At 58.3% G+C, this 12,383-nt stretch overlaps 1 protein-coding gene across 2 annotated transcripts in view; it reads left to right on the top strand.

Annotated features, from left to right (window-relative positions):
• The window catches only part of KCNAB2 (potassium channel, voltage gated subfamily A regulatory beta subunit 2), a 109,456-nt gene continuing 97,073 nt past the window's right edge, over window positions 1–12,383 (top strand). The window contains exon 1 of one of the 2 annotated variants that reach the window (XM_011938292.1): window positions 1–390. The gene's annotated coding sequence lies outside the window, so the exon portion shown is untranslated. The remainder of the gene's footprint in view (window positions 391–12,383) is intronic. The other variant, XM_011938288.1, reaches the window with a different exon arrangement.

Genomic DNA, 12,383 nt, shown 5'->3' with positions numbered 1-12,383 from the left:
GGCCGCTGCCACCCTCGGGAGGAGCCTCAGAAGGCGGCGCGCCGCGCACTCAGGCCAAGAACCCGCCTCGCGTCACTTCGGCGTCCGGGCCGCGGAGCCAATCAGAACCCAAGTAGAGGGCTACGCTTCGCGAGCGCCAGCCAATCGGTGCGGCGGCGGGCCTATCCTGATTTGCATGTCCGACGACCCCTCAACCAATGGTAATGTGACTGGCGTGAAAAATAGCCAATGAGAAGCTGGGAGAGGCGTGGCCCCGGGCGTCCCACGAGGTGAAGATGCTGCTGGCGGAACCTGCAGGAGCGAGCGGGATTCGGGGGCGCTAAAGTCGCAGGGGCAGGGCGGGAAGGAAGATCCGGCGCGGGGCACAGGATCCGGAGCTGGAGCCCCCAGGTGAGTACGGGGGAGACCCCGGCGTGTCGCGCTTTCCACCGACCTCCGCCGGGACGGCGGCGGCGGGTACCCGCGAGGCCCGCGCTGCGGCAGGCGCCGCGGTCCGGTCTCCATCTCCTCTTCCCCGGCCCTGCGTCTCTGCCTCCGCCGCCGTCTCACCTCCTCTCCAGCCTCTTTACCTCCTTCTCCATCGTCTCCCTTCCCCCATCCCTTCCTCTCTTTCCTTCCCTGTCCTCCCGCCCGACCCTTCAGCTCGCATCCCTGACCCCTGCCCCTGCCGCCGTCCCTCTCCCCCGTGTGTGCCCGCTCCGGTCCCCGCAGCCTCGCCCTCCCCTTCCCTCCATCCTTCTCTCATCCCCTCTCCCGGCCTCTGCGCAGCCTCACCGGGGCGCTGCTGGTCCCGGTCCTTCCCATCTCTCCCCCTGGTTGCTTCTCAAGGCTTATCCATCGTTCTCGCTGCCTGTCCCTGTGTCGCTCCGGTCCCTTTCCCCACCCTCCCATTCTGCCCCCAGCCCCTCCAACCTCTCCCCACACGCACGCTCGCACCACCTTACCCTGCTCTCCAGAACTCTGACCCTGCTTCCTGCACCAGTTCCTCGGGCTGTCTACACCACACACACCGCCACCTCTGACCCTGAGCCCGTACTCCTATCTTAAGCTTCTCCCTCCTGCCAGGCCTTGGCACAAAGCACTTCCGCACTTCCCTACCTGCTGCTGCTCCCAGGATGCAAAGATCCCACTGCTGCACCACGTCCTGCGGCAGTAGCAGCAGCCGGGGTACCTGCCCACCTTCCCACCCCACCATCCAGCCGCATCCTGGCGTCCCTCCTCCTGGCATTTGTCCTGGGGGCTCCTACAGGGGCTGTTCTTTGCCCACAGCATCCCCGGTTGCTCCAGGTGAGAAGGCCCTTAGCACCCTTCCTCCCTGGCCACCGTCTCCTTCCCTCCCCACCCCCACTTTTCTGCTCAGCCTCACTTTGTGATTCAGCATTTTTGGGGTTGGTAACTTTCTTGCTTCCTGTCGTGATAGGGAGCTGAAGGCAGGGGTCTTGACCCTGCAGTTAGCAGGGCCACCTTAGGAACCACACCTGAGCTGCCTGGTTGGGAGGGGGCTGGGGAGCTGGGGACTGCCTGTGGGGGTTGCCTTTTCCTCTCTTTCATTTGTCTGCCCTGTGTTGAACTGTGTCCAAGGGGAGATGACATAAGTAATAGCTCTTGGGGAAATGGGCTATTAGCATTTATGGAAATTAATGCATCCACAGCGGAGGAGCAAGAACACCAAGTTCAGGCCACAGCTGTCCCGCTGTCTGTCATTTTAGGATTTCTTCTTTCCCTGCAACTTCTCCTCCCCCTCAAAAACGCCAGCCTCACCCCTCCCCTTTCCCCAGTGCCAAGAGTAAGCTCCTGCTCTGCTAAAGAAGCTGCATTCAGGCCCCGCGTTGCAGGGTTTCGGGACCTACGTGTGGAGAGTCACATCTGCCCACCTGATTCTCGCCTGGCGGCTGTGTCTGCTGCAGAGCCCTGTGCAGCTCCTGGCCCTGTGCTTTCACAGTGTGGGGCCCTAAGCATGCACTTGGTCCTCCAGGTCCTGTCTTTCTCTCTGGGGACAACTCTCCATGGCCACATTCAGCCTCAGTGGCACTGACAGTGTTCAGGCTGCAGCACATACCTGCCTCGAAAGCATCATGGCAGAGGCTTCCCTGTTAACACCCAGGGCCGTTTTTTTCCCCTGCGCCGGTCAGCAAATGCTTTGTTGGTGCTGATCAACACCTGGGGACTGAGCCGGGCACTGGAGTTGGGGGGGTGTCATGAAAAAAAAAGTGTGAAACCCTTTTCGTGTGTTTTTGGTTCAGAACCGTCTTGGGTCTGGATTTGGAGCCTGGATGGGAAGCAGTGTGCACAGAAGCCATTGCACCCAGGAGATAGGACATGGGCCATGGCGCTAGGGAGCTGGAAAGGCTGAGGGTGCCATGGGCTGGCCAGCCAGAGAAGGCTTGCTCGCTTTCATTTTTCAGTAGTCTTCTAAGACCTAAATGGTTCAGGAGGAAGCGAGTGCCACACAGTTTTGATTTGGCAGTTTCCGGCCTGGGCTTGGAGGGAGGGGCCTCCCCTAGACCTTCCTGTGTGTTGGTGCTCTGCCGTGGTAACTGGGCACACATCGTCTGTGTGGAAGAGAGCAGGAGAGAGAGGCTGCTCCCTCGCGAGAACCGGGGGAACGTGCTTCTGTTTCCAGGAACTCTGGCCAGGAGTGGCATGTGTTTGGTCCTTGGCTAAATTCTCAGTGATATTCACGTCGCCAGAGGTCCCAGAGTCAATGTTTTCCTGGCGTCCCTGAATAAGGAGGCAGGACAGTGGGCAGCTGGGGGCGGCAATTCGAGAAGGATTGATGCCAGAAGTGTCCAGGGCCGTAGACCCCATGTTCCTGCCAGCCCCTCTCCGACCACCAGTAGGGCTTGGGTCTTGGCACCCAGCAGCTGGTCATCCTTGCTCTCAGAGGACTAAACGGAAGGACAGGCTTCTCCAGGGTCAACAGAGGCAGTGACGGAGCTGGGTTGGGCCCCCTACTGCCTACTTGTTTGAGCCCAGTTCATACCTTGGCTGTCTGAGCTGGGGAAAGCCAGCCCCCGGAGGACATGACCGGCTGTCCCTTGGGAAGGCCACTTGGAGGCATTGCTGACATTCATGTGCGCAGCCAGTGCCCTTGGGTGTGTCCAAGTCACTGGAGGGGCTGTTGGGAGCGGGAGGTGCCACTACCGTGGAGATTTCTCAGCGACTCAGTCCTGCCTGGCATGCAGGCCCTGGTGCAAGGGTTCTGTTGTTCGTGGCCTTCAAAGAGATGACCCCATAGTTAGAGAAGAGTGAGGGCACCAGGTCCGCGGTGGGATGCAGCAGAGGAGGGACCCTCCCCACACGGGAACTGCATTTATGACCTCGGTTCGCCTCAGGCGCTTGTAAATAACCGTGTGAGGGAGGCTGGATAGGGAAACTGAGGCACAGAGCAGCAGTGAAACTGATCCCGGCCTCCAGCTAGTGAGGAAACCTTGATTCTATTCCTGCTCTGCCAGAACTCTGTGTCAGGTGCCCCCTCTGCCATCACCTGAGCTCCACTGAATGTCTGAAATCCTCACTTCTGCAGGGGTGAGTCTCCCAAGAGGCCCCGGAGGCCCAGGCCCAGACTCTGGGGGATATGGAAGCGCTCCTTTGTCATGGCATGGGAAGCCCTACACTGCTCTCTCCTTGGTGACGGGCAAGCCGCCATGCTCCGGCCCATCTTCGGGCTGAGTCTGTGAAGGGATGCACCGTCTCCACTCAGCCAGTCCCAAGGAGGCAAAGGGAACAGGGCCCTCATTCCCCAGGAGAGAGCACACTGGGGGAAGTGGGATGGCACACCTGGGCTTCGTCCCGTCACGGCCCAGTGGCTCGAGGCTTTCCTGCCTGCCTGGGCTGGGCAGATGTGTGAGTCTCCCTGCCTCATGGGCCTGAGCAGATGCTGGGCCCTTGTCCTTCGCCACATCTTGGGGAGCCCAGATGAAGGCCGGCCTCCCTCTTCCTGCACCCCCACCGTGGGATGAGCCCTGGGCTCAGGCCCCTCCCTGCCTGAGGGTGCCCTGCCACTGCCACACCCAGGTTTCCACTCAGACCCCTGCTGGCCAGCGACTCAGGAGGCCACTCGCTGGTCTGCCCCGTGACCACGTGGTTAGCCCCAGAGACCCGAGTTGTGTGTCTTTGGCCACAGAGCAGCCCCATGCCCACCCTGCCATCTTCCCCGGCCCCTGTCTCACTGCAGGCAGCCCCCCTCCGTTTCTCTAGCACACAGGTACCCGCAGAGCTAACTGCTTTGATGCCATGCTGGTTGCAGATAAAATAGGACTGGGAAAAGGGGAAAAGTGGAGAAATGGTGGGGACCGCCTGCCTGGCTGTCCGCCTGCACCTGGACCCAGTGAGAAGGCTTTCCTGGCTGTGATCTTGTGCCCTGACTGCCGAGCAGCCGAGATCCATCATCCGACTCCACGGCTGGGAGCCGGGCACAGGTTTCTTCTCAGACCCCGCACCAGATTCAACCCGTTCCATGTGGGCCATTTTCTGGAGTGATTTCTGGGTCCTGTAGACCCCTGAGGTCTGGTCCGCGGCGGTTCTCCGTCACCAGCCTGGACTCTTTCCCTGCCAGAGACTTAGCTCTCTGTGTCTCTGACTCTCTGGCCTGCTAAGCCACATGGATCATTCATATCTCCCTCTATCTGAATGAGTGAACTACCTCAGTGGTAGGAGCCTGGGGCTGGTCCCTGGCACAGAGTGGGTGCTGGGTAACTGTCAGTTCCCCCTCTTCCAGTCAGACACAGAGCCCCAGCCACCGTCCTACCTGGAGCTCAGGTGGTTCCTGGTCAGCCCAACCGGGCCCCCAGGAAAAGCGGAGCAGAGGAACCTGGCTTTCCTTCTGCGTGGTTTCCTGAGACCTCTGGGCAGTCTGTCGGCTGGAGTGCCCCGCTGAGTGATTTCACAGTGGAGAAGGAAGGAGGGAAGGAAGGGGAAAAGAGGGCAGGAGGGGAGAGCCCATTGCCCTGGTCTGCAGGGAACAGCCTCCCTGTGAGGGAGGGACACTCATTGCCCCGTTCTCCCTGACCTTGGGCCTTGTGGCGGGCCCGCAAGCCTGGCAGACCCCCACTGCACACCTGCCCACCTGTCTGATTCCAGCAGCCCCTGGGCACCGAGGGGGTCGCGGAGCCATGCTCCGAGCATGCTCGCCTTCCTTCACCATGGATGTGTTTTCATTTTCCACCCCCTGGCAGCTTCACGATCTTTCATTTCAATCTCAGGCCCTGGTATCCACAGGCTGTCAGTGCAGCCTAGGACAGAAGACTCTAGAATTCTGCCTCGGAGCCCTGTGATCCCAAATACTCAGTCCTGGCAGGGGCTCTCTGAAAGTGATATTCTTAGAACCCCTCCGAGATACAGGAGAATAAGGAATAACTAGAATGCATGGACAAGGAGATTCAGCTCAATCTATTCATTGGAAAACAAGTTTAAATTTAAAACATTAAAACCTATACATACCAGTGAAGGGCGAAGGTCTTAGCAGCAGACATTTGAAGGACCAAGAATGAGCAAGACCCACCTCCCTCCTCTAGGGCTGAGAGCCAGGAAAGGGATGCAGTGACCACATGCCCAGAACGGTCAGAGAAAACCCTGCTGGTGGGGAAGGAGACATGGGGGCAGGGGGGACATTTGACCTGGACCTTGAAAGACAGGCAGGTTTTGATAGGCAGACCTAGGAAAGGGTGATCTGGGAAAGGGTTCTGCATGGGCAAGGTCACAGAGGGAGGACCGGGCAGGCTGGATAATGGCCAGAGGCCCAGTGCGTTCACAGGCTAGGGCATGAATATGGGTGAATAGGATGACTAGGAAGAGGGCGTCAGGGCCAAGGACACCATGGGGCTGGACAGTGATGGGGAGGGAGGGAGGGAAGAGGAGAACCCAGGAGCCCCCCAAGCTTTTCTCACTGGGTCTACTGGGGCTGCACAGACCGAAAGAGGCAGAGCCAGAATCGGGGCTTCTGGATGGGGAGGACTGGGCTCAGTCGACCTTGGGTTTCAAGGTCTGTGTCTTGGACAGCAGTGCCTACGGTCATTGAGAAGGTAGGGCGGGAGTTCACAGGAGAGGTGGGACCTGGAGGTGACTGCCACCTCCCCACTGGTGACAGCCCTGACAGTGTCACCAGGAGGCAGTGCCAAGGGTGGCCAAGGGTACGGGTTTGAAAGGGAAGATGAAGGTCAAGACAGACAGGAGGGAACCCTTGATTCTTCCAGAGCCCAGGGAGAAGAGGAAAATAGAGGATGAGGCAGGTATCTACTGCATCCGGTGGGCCGGCTGCTGCCGAGGAGGCAACCTCTGTTGAGAGGGGAAGCAGAGCTGGGCTCCCAGGAGCGGTGAGGGGGCGAAGGACCCCAGATTCGGTACCACCAGCTTCCAGGCACTCGCCAACCATCTTATCCCTATCTGACTGATGCAGAAACACTCAAAATCCAAGTGGCTTCCCTAAGGCCTCCAAGCTACTAGGCGCAGGAGCCAGGACCCCAAGCCAAAGCCCACTCTGGTAACCTTTGGACTTTGCCGCCAGTGGCTCTGGAGAGATTTGACCGTGAAAGGAGGAAAAGGAAAGTGAGTGCACAGGGTGGCTCATGGGCTGGCGGGCGCAGACGAAGCTGCTTTGCTGCTTAACCGCAGCTGCCAGCAGCACCCTCTTGTGTCCGCCACTTTAGAGACGATTTCAACGGTGCATTCTTCCATTTCCTGCCTGAATGGGCGCATTTCTGGGGACGCCTGTGGACTGCAGGCTGGAGCTTAGCCCTGTTGGTGGCCCTGCGTAGGTTGGCTACATAGTGCTTTATGTTCTGTGTAGGAATTGTGGAGTCTTGGGGCCTGGGTGGGCCGAGGGTCCTGAGCTGTCGGTGTGCCCAGCAGACTTGCAGGGCATGGTGCCTGCCCAGCCCTCAGGGGTCCTTGTGCAGCTTAGCAAGCTCCTTGGCCACCAGTCCCTGATGACTCAGATCAGGGGTTCCAAGAACATGCTTTGAGAAACACTCCCTAGCCATTTCAGTCTGTCGGTGAACCTGCCCGCCTCTACTTCTTAAGGAAGCACACGAGGAAGCTGTTTGTGATGGTTGAAAGCTCCGGCGAGAAGGGCTTTGCGGGGGTTTCTGTAATTCTTGGGAACATGTGAAGCCCACGTTCTACTGGAATGACCTGCACTTTTGTGAGCTTCAAATCTGAGACTCTGCTTTCATCCTCCCGTGCATGACAGGGCACCTTGTTAGTGTCCGGGCCTCTTGGATTGTGGTTTGATTCAGGGGTACTGATGGCCCAAGCACTTGCCCGCGGCCGAGGAGGCCAGAGGTCAGTACGGGGCCAGTCCTCGCCACCCTGTGCCTGACCATACAGAGTCCGTCACCTGTCTGTGCCCTGCCTGTGCCCCATCTGCACCGTGTCTGCACCCTGCCTGTGCCCTGTCTGTGCCCCGTGTGCGCCCCATCTGCACTCTGCCTGCATCCCATCCATACCCTGCCTGTGCCGTCTGCACCCTCTCCGCACCCTGTCTGTGCAGTCTGTGTCCTGTCTGTGCTCCGTCTGCATCCTGCCTGCACCCTGTCTGTGCCCCATCTGTATCCTGCCTGCGCCATGTCTATGCCCCTTGTGCGGCCCATCCACACCCTGCCTGCACCCCATCCATATCCTGCTCTGCCGTCTGCACCCTCTCTGCACCCTGTCTGTGCCCCGTCTGCACACTGTCTGTGCCCCATCGGTGCCCCATCTGCACCCTGTCTGTGCCCCATCTGGGCCCTCTCCATGCCCTACCTGCGCCCTGTCTAGATAGATCCTGCAGCGCCTCCTGCCTCTGCTCAGTCAGCCCCCTGCACCCCCTAGAGGGTATTGCCTTTCCATGGCAATGAGTAGCAGGTAATTTTAGTCACCCCGACCAGGAGGTATTTAGGTGTCACAGACAGGAGCCCGGAGCCATGTTGTCCCTTTGCTCCTACAAAGGATATAGGATGTCCAAAACAGGAATTGCAAATCCCAACTCAAAACCTCCCCATTCTGCAGGGACACAGGGTACTTTGCTCCTCAAAGGAGTAGTGGACGCCTCCTTATTTACATCCTTCCTGCTTAAAAGGCAGTGGGGGTGTCCAGGGGACATCAGCCACCCTGCGCTGGGGCGCTTCAGAGGCTCCGGGAAGCTGCCATGCTCTCTCTCCACCCCAAAAGATGGTTCTAGGGAGGCCACTGGGGCAGGTGAGCCTGCCTCTGTGAGGAGTGAACCCCACCCCCCACCGTCCTGCTGGTGTGAGTGACAGTTACCAACAGACCCTGAATGGGGGCTTTCCAGAAAAAACCAAAACAAAAAACAAGTGATATCTCTGGGAGAAAGGGGCCTGTTTAGATGAAGCCTATAGGCCACTGGGGTCTGAAGTAGCACCTGGGGGTCCCAGTGACGCCAGTGCAGACAGCCCTCTCCCAGGCAGTGCTGCAGTGAGACCAGGGCCTGAGGAATGTCACTTGCTCCTCATTAACTCACGAATCAGGAGCCAGGACAAGGTCACTGCCCTCATTGCCCACATCAGAGCGGGAGGAGATATATGGTCCAGAGCATCAAGGTACCACTCAGGCCACCACCAAAGCATCAGCAGCTCACCAAAGCATTGGCAGTGTCCATGTAACATCGTCAGGAAACAGGGAAGCACTAGACAGCCGTGGCCTCACAGGCAGGGAGAGTGGGGTCTGAAGGCGGAGAGACAGCATGGGGTGTCGGGGCACTGCGGGGAGAGGGACAAGGGAAGGTAAGGAGGGACCTTGGAGGTCGGAACACCTTTCACAGAGGCCTCCTGCTTCCTCTGTGCTGCTGAGCTGGGCCTTTCATCTGGCCTGGATGGAGGGAAGCTGACCAGGGTCCCTCTGCGACCTGGAGGCCCCAGGCCCTGCCCTGAGCCCTTGGTGCTCTTGGAGCCCTGAGCTGCTCCAGCGCTCGCTCGCTCTCTCTCTTTCTCTCTCTCTCTCTCTCTCTCTCCCTCTCCCTCTCCCTCTCCCTCCCTCCCTCCTCCCTCTCTCCCTTTCTCTCTCTCTCTCTCTCGCTCTCTCTCTCTCTCTCTATATATATATATCCATCTCTATGGGTGCTGAGGGCCTGTCTGGGCCCCATGGTACACCCATGTAGGTGGGTCTCTTGGGAGCAGTCTGTGTGAGCAGCAGGAGAGGTGGCGCCTCGCCCCAGGTTCTAGAGGGGACAGGATAACACCTGTCCCCAGGCTCGGCGGAATCCCTGGTCTCTAACGCAGCCTGGATCACACAGAGACATGAGCCAGTGTGGGGCAGTGTTGCTCACATGGTGGTGGGACTGGGTCCTGGGCTCCTGGAGCCAGTGGCCTCAGAAAGCCCCTCTAGGCTCTCTGAGTCTTTGACACTGTGCAGCCCAGACTCCTCATTTTATAGACAGGGAAACTGAGGACAGAGGACTCATCCCATAGAGCCGGTGTCACAGTGAAGCTCTCTGATGCAGGCCCCTCGATGTCCTGTAGTCTCTCCAAGCACGCCTTGCAGTGGTCATGACTGCTGACATGTGTCCCTGCCCAGACTGTGGGCCTCGTGAGGACAGAACATGCCTGCTGTCCTCATCACCTCTGTCCCCTAACTCAGCCTGACTGGTAACGCACTGGCCATGTCATGAGGCCTTGGAAGCAAGCCTAGGCCTCCTGCAGGCCGGCAAACATTGTCCCCAGCACCGGCTCCCTGATTTCATCTCCCCTGGCTGTGGCAGGCAGGGAGAAGCCTTCAGAACCAGAGAGGATGTGAGGGCTCCTGGCCCAACGGAGGCCAGCTGTGACACCAAGGGGTCCTTCCCCAGGCGTCTTCCCCACCAGGCACAGTCCTGCTCTGAACACCCTGAACAACAGGCAGTGCCCAGGGGAGGCCAGAGACAGCCACGGCCTCGGGCCTGGCACTCAGCCAGACCTGGCAGGTCATCCTCCTGCAGCTGAGGATGAGACAAACCAGGTGCCTGCCGCGGTAGCGGTGGCCTAAGCTGGCATCGGTGGCTGATGGCTGTCATCTGTACCGAGGGCTCTGTCTCAGCCCCTGAGCCATACGTGGTGCCCACACCACCAATGAGGACACAGCTTGTGTTTTTACAGCCGAGGCACTTAATTATGTTGAGGTAAATCCTTTGAACTGCAGAAACCATCCCAGCACGTCCCCATCGGGTGTTCCCAGGTGGCAGGCAGAGAAGGCCAAGGTCCCTCGAGTGGATTTCCAGGGGAGCTGAAGGGCTACAGCCCTGCCAGGACTAGGGGGTGCCGGGAGGGGGCTGGACAGCCGAGAGTGGCTGCCCCCCTGCAGGAAGAGGAGGCAGGCACTTCACCCTACTCTGCATGATGCTGACAGCGGTGTCAAGGACTCTGCCGTCACCGTCGTCCTTTGAGTTGGCAGCTGCCCTGTGTTGTAGATTTGCTCGGCTCTGGCCCCCTGCCTTGTCCCCTGTGCACATTTGCTTTTGGTCCTCAGCTCCTCCTGTCTCTGTGTCCCGGGTGAGAACAGATCCTAGACCTTGTCTCAGGTCACACAGCTACCAGAGGACAGAGCTAGAACATGACCGCAGCAGACGCCTGATCCTGTGCCCCAGGCGACCCGTTCACCGGGTGGGCGCTCGCCCCTCCTGGGCCACAGTCACCAGGATGCCAGGTAAAGGGAAACCACATTGGGGTGAGACCAGCCCACAGCCCCAGCAGCCTGGCCCCTGCTGGCTGCATATACTCCAGAGCCTGTGCTACAAGCCCAGGTGGCCGGAGCCTCCTGTAGGATTCCCCATGCCCCCCCACCTAGAACTTGCTTTTCCTGCTTCCCACACACAGACCCTCCCCACCAGAGCAGGATCATGGGGTCAGAGGCAGGGTCCCTGTGGTGTGGAGCAGGGGTTCCTCCCCACTTGCTCAATCGGCTGCCTTCAGCCCCTGCAGACACACGGGCGCCCTCCACCTTCTCCACTCTTACCCCGAGCCCTTCCCCAGCCAGGAACGTTCACTGAGTGGCCACGTTATACCCGCCTGTTTGTCTATAATTCACTTAAACATTATTTCCTTGGAGATCTGGCAGCTCTTTACTCTTCCGAATCTGGCTATGGGAAACATTTGTGTGCATCTCACTTAATTTCCTCTCTTGAGCTATTAGGATAAAGTCTCAGAGGTAGGATTCCTGGACCCCAAGCTTTGAACCTCTACCACCCAATTTCTTTCCAAAAACACTTGTAGAATAGTTCATGCCCCAGAACCACCCACGTCTCCTCATAGTAATTTCACCTCAACCTCACCAGCAATGAGTATTTTCATTTAAAAATGTTTTTGTCTACTGGTTATGAGATTGCAGAGGCATGGCTGGCCCCAGCTTGTAGTGGTTGCTTCTGCATCTCTTTTTATTCAGCTGGGCCTTTAATGGATGTGGTGGAGTAAAGCTGCCTTTCAAATTGCTGCTGCAGCACTGCCTGGCAAGATATTAATCTTTCATGCCCCATCACATGGTCATGGGACGGTAATCCTCTTTGAAGCCATTTGTTATTTATTCTTACAGTCCCCCGGAGAATAGGGAGGAGCCCCCAGTGCCTGGATCACAAACTCGAATACAGAAAGGGATGCAGACATTGCAGCTTCAAGCTTGGAGCAGAGGCAGGACTGGGGCCCACAGGGGTCCAGACCCCCAGCAAAGAGGTCGCTTCCCACAAAAGATGGTTGTTTTTCTGCTTCTCATAGAACCTGCTCTGGTTAGAGGGTTTTTTTCTTTTTAAGAGGCAGGATCTAACTGTGTTACCGAGTCTGGTCTGAAACTCCTGGGCTCAAGTGATCCTCCCGCCTTGGCCTCCCAAGTAGCTGTGCCTGCAGATGTGCATTGCTACACCCAGCTCGGTTAGAGGGTTTTTAAGCCTGGGGGGCGTATATGTTTCCTAGTACCACAAGCAGGGTGGCTTGAAACGGTGTTCTTTACTCTCTCATGGATCAGGAAGCCAGAAGGCAAGGTGTGGGCAGGTTTGGTTCCCTCTGCAGACCGAGGGAGCGTGTGTTCCAGGCCTCGCTCCTGGTTCCCATAGTGTTCCTTGGCTTGTCAACACACCCCCGAGATTCTGCCCCCATCGCCACGTGGCCTTTTCTGTGTCTGTCTCTTTTTATATGGACACTTGTCATTGGATTTAGGACCCATCCTAATCCAGGATGGCCTCGCCAGAGGATTCCCACCTTACTTACACCTGCAAAAACCCTTTTGCCAAATAATTCCGCATCGACAGGTACCGGGATTAGGACTTGGGTGGATCTTTCAGGGAACACAGTTCACACCACACAATAGGTTTCTACCCCCAAGTCCCACCTCCAGCCCGTCTCCCTCCAGAGTCTGGTGCCTTCCTCCTCGTTGGACAGTTGCTTTCCTCTGTAGAGACTGCACACCAACTGTTGCTGACTGAGGGG

Source organism: Colobus angolensis, unplaced genomic scaffold, assembly GCF_000951035.1.
Source record: "Colobus angolensis palliatus isolate OR3802 unplaced genomic scaffold, Cang.pa_1.0 Scaffold170, whole genome shotgun sequence".
Lineage (NCBI taxonomy): Eukaryota > Metazoa > Chordata > Mammalia > Primates > Cercopithecidae > Colobus > Colobus angolensis.
Note: the sequence above shows the minus strand (reverse complement) of the source record. Positions and strands in the feature narration are given on the sequence as shown.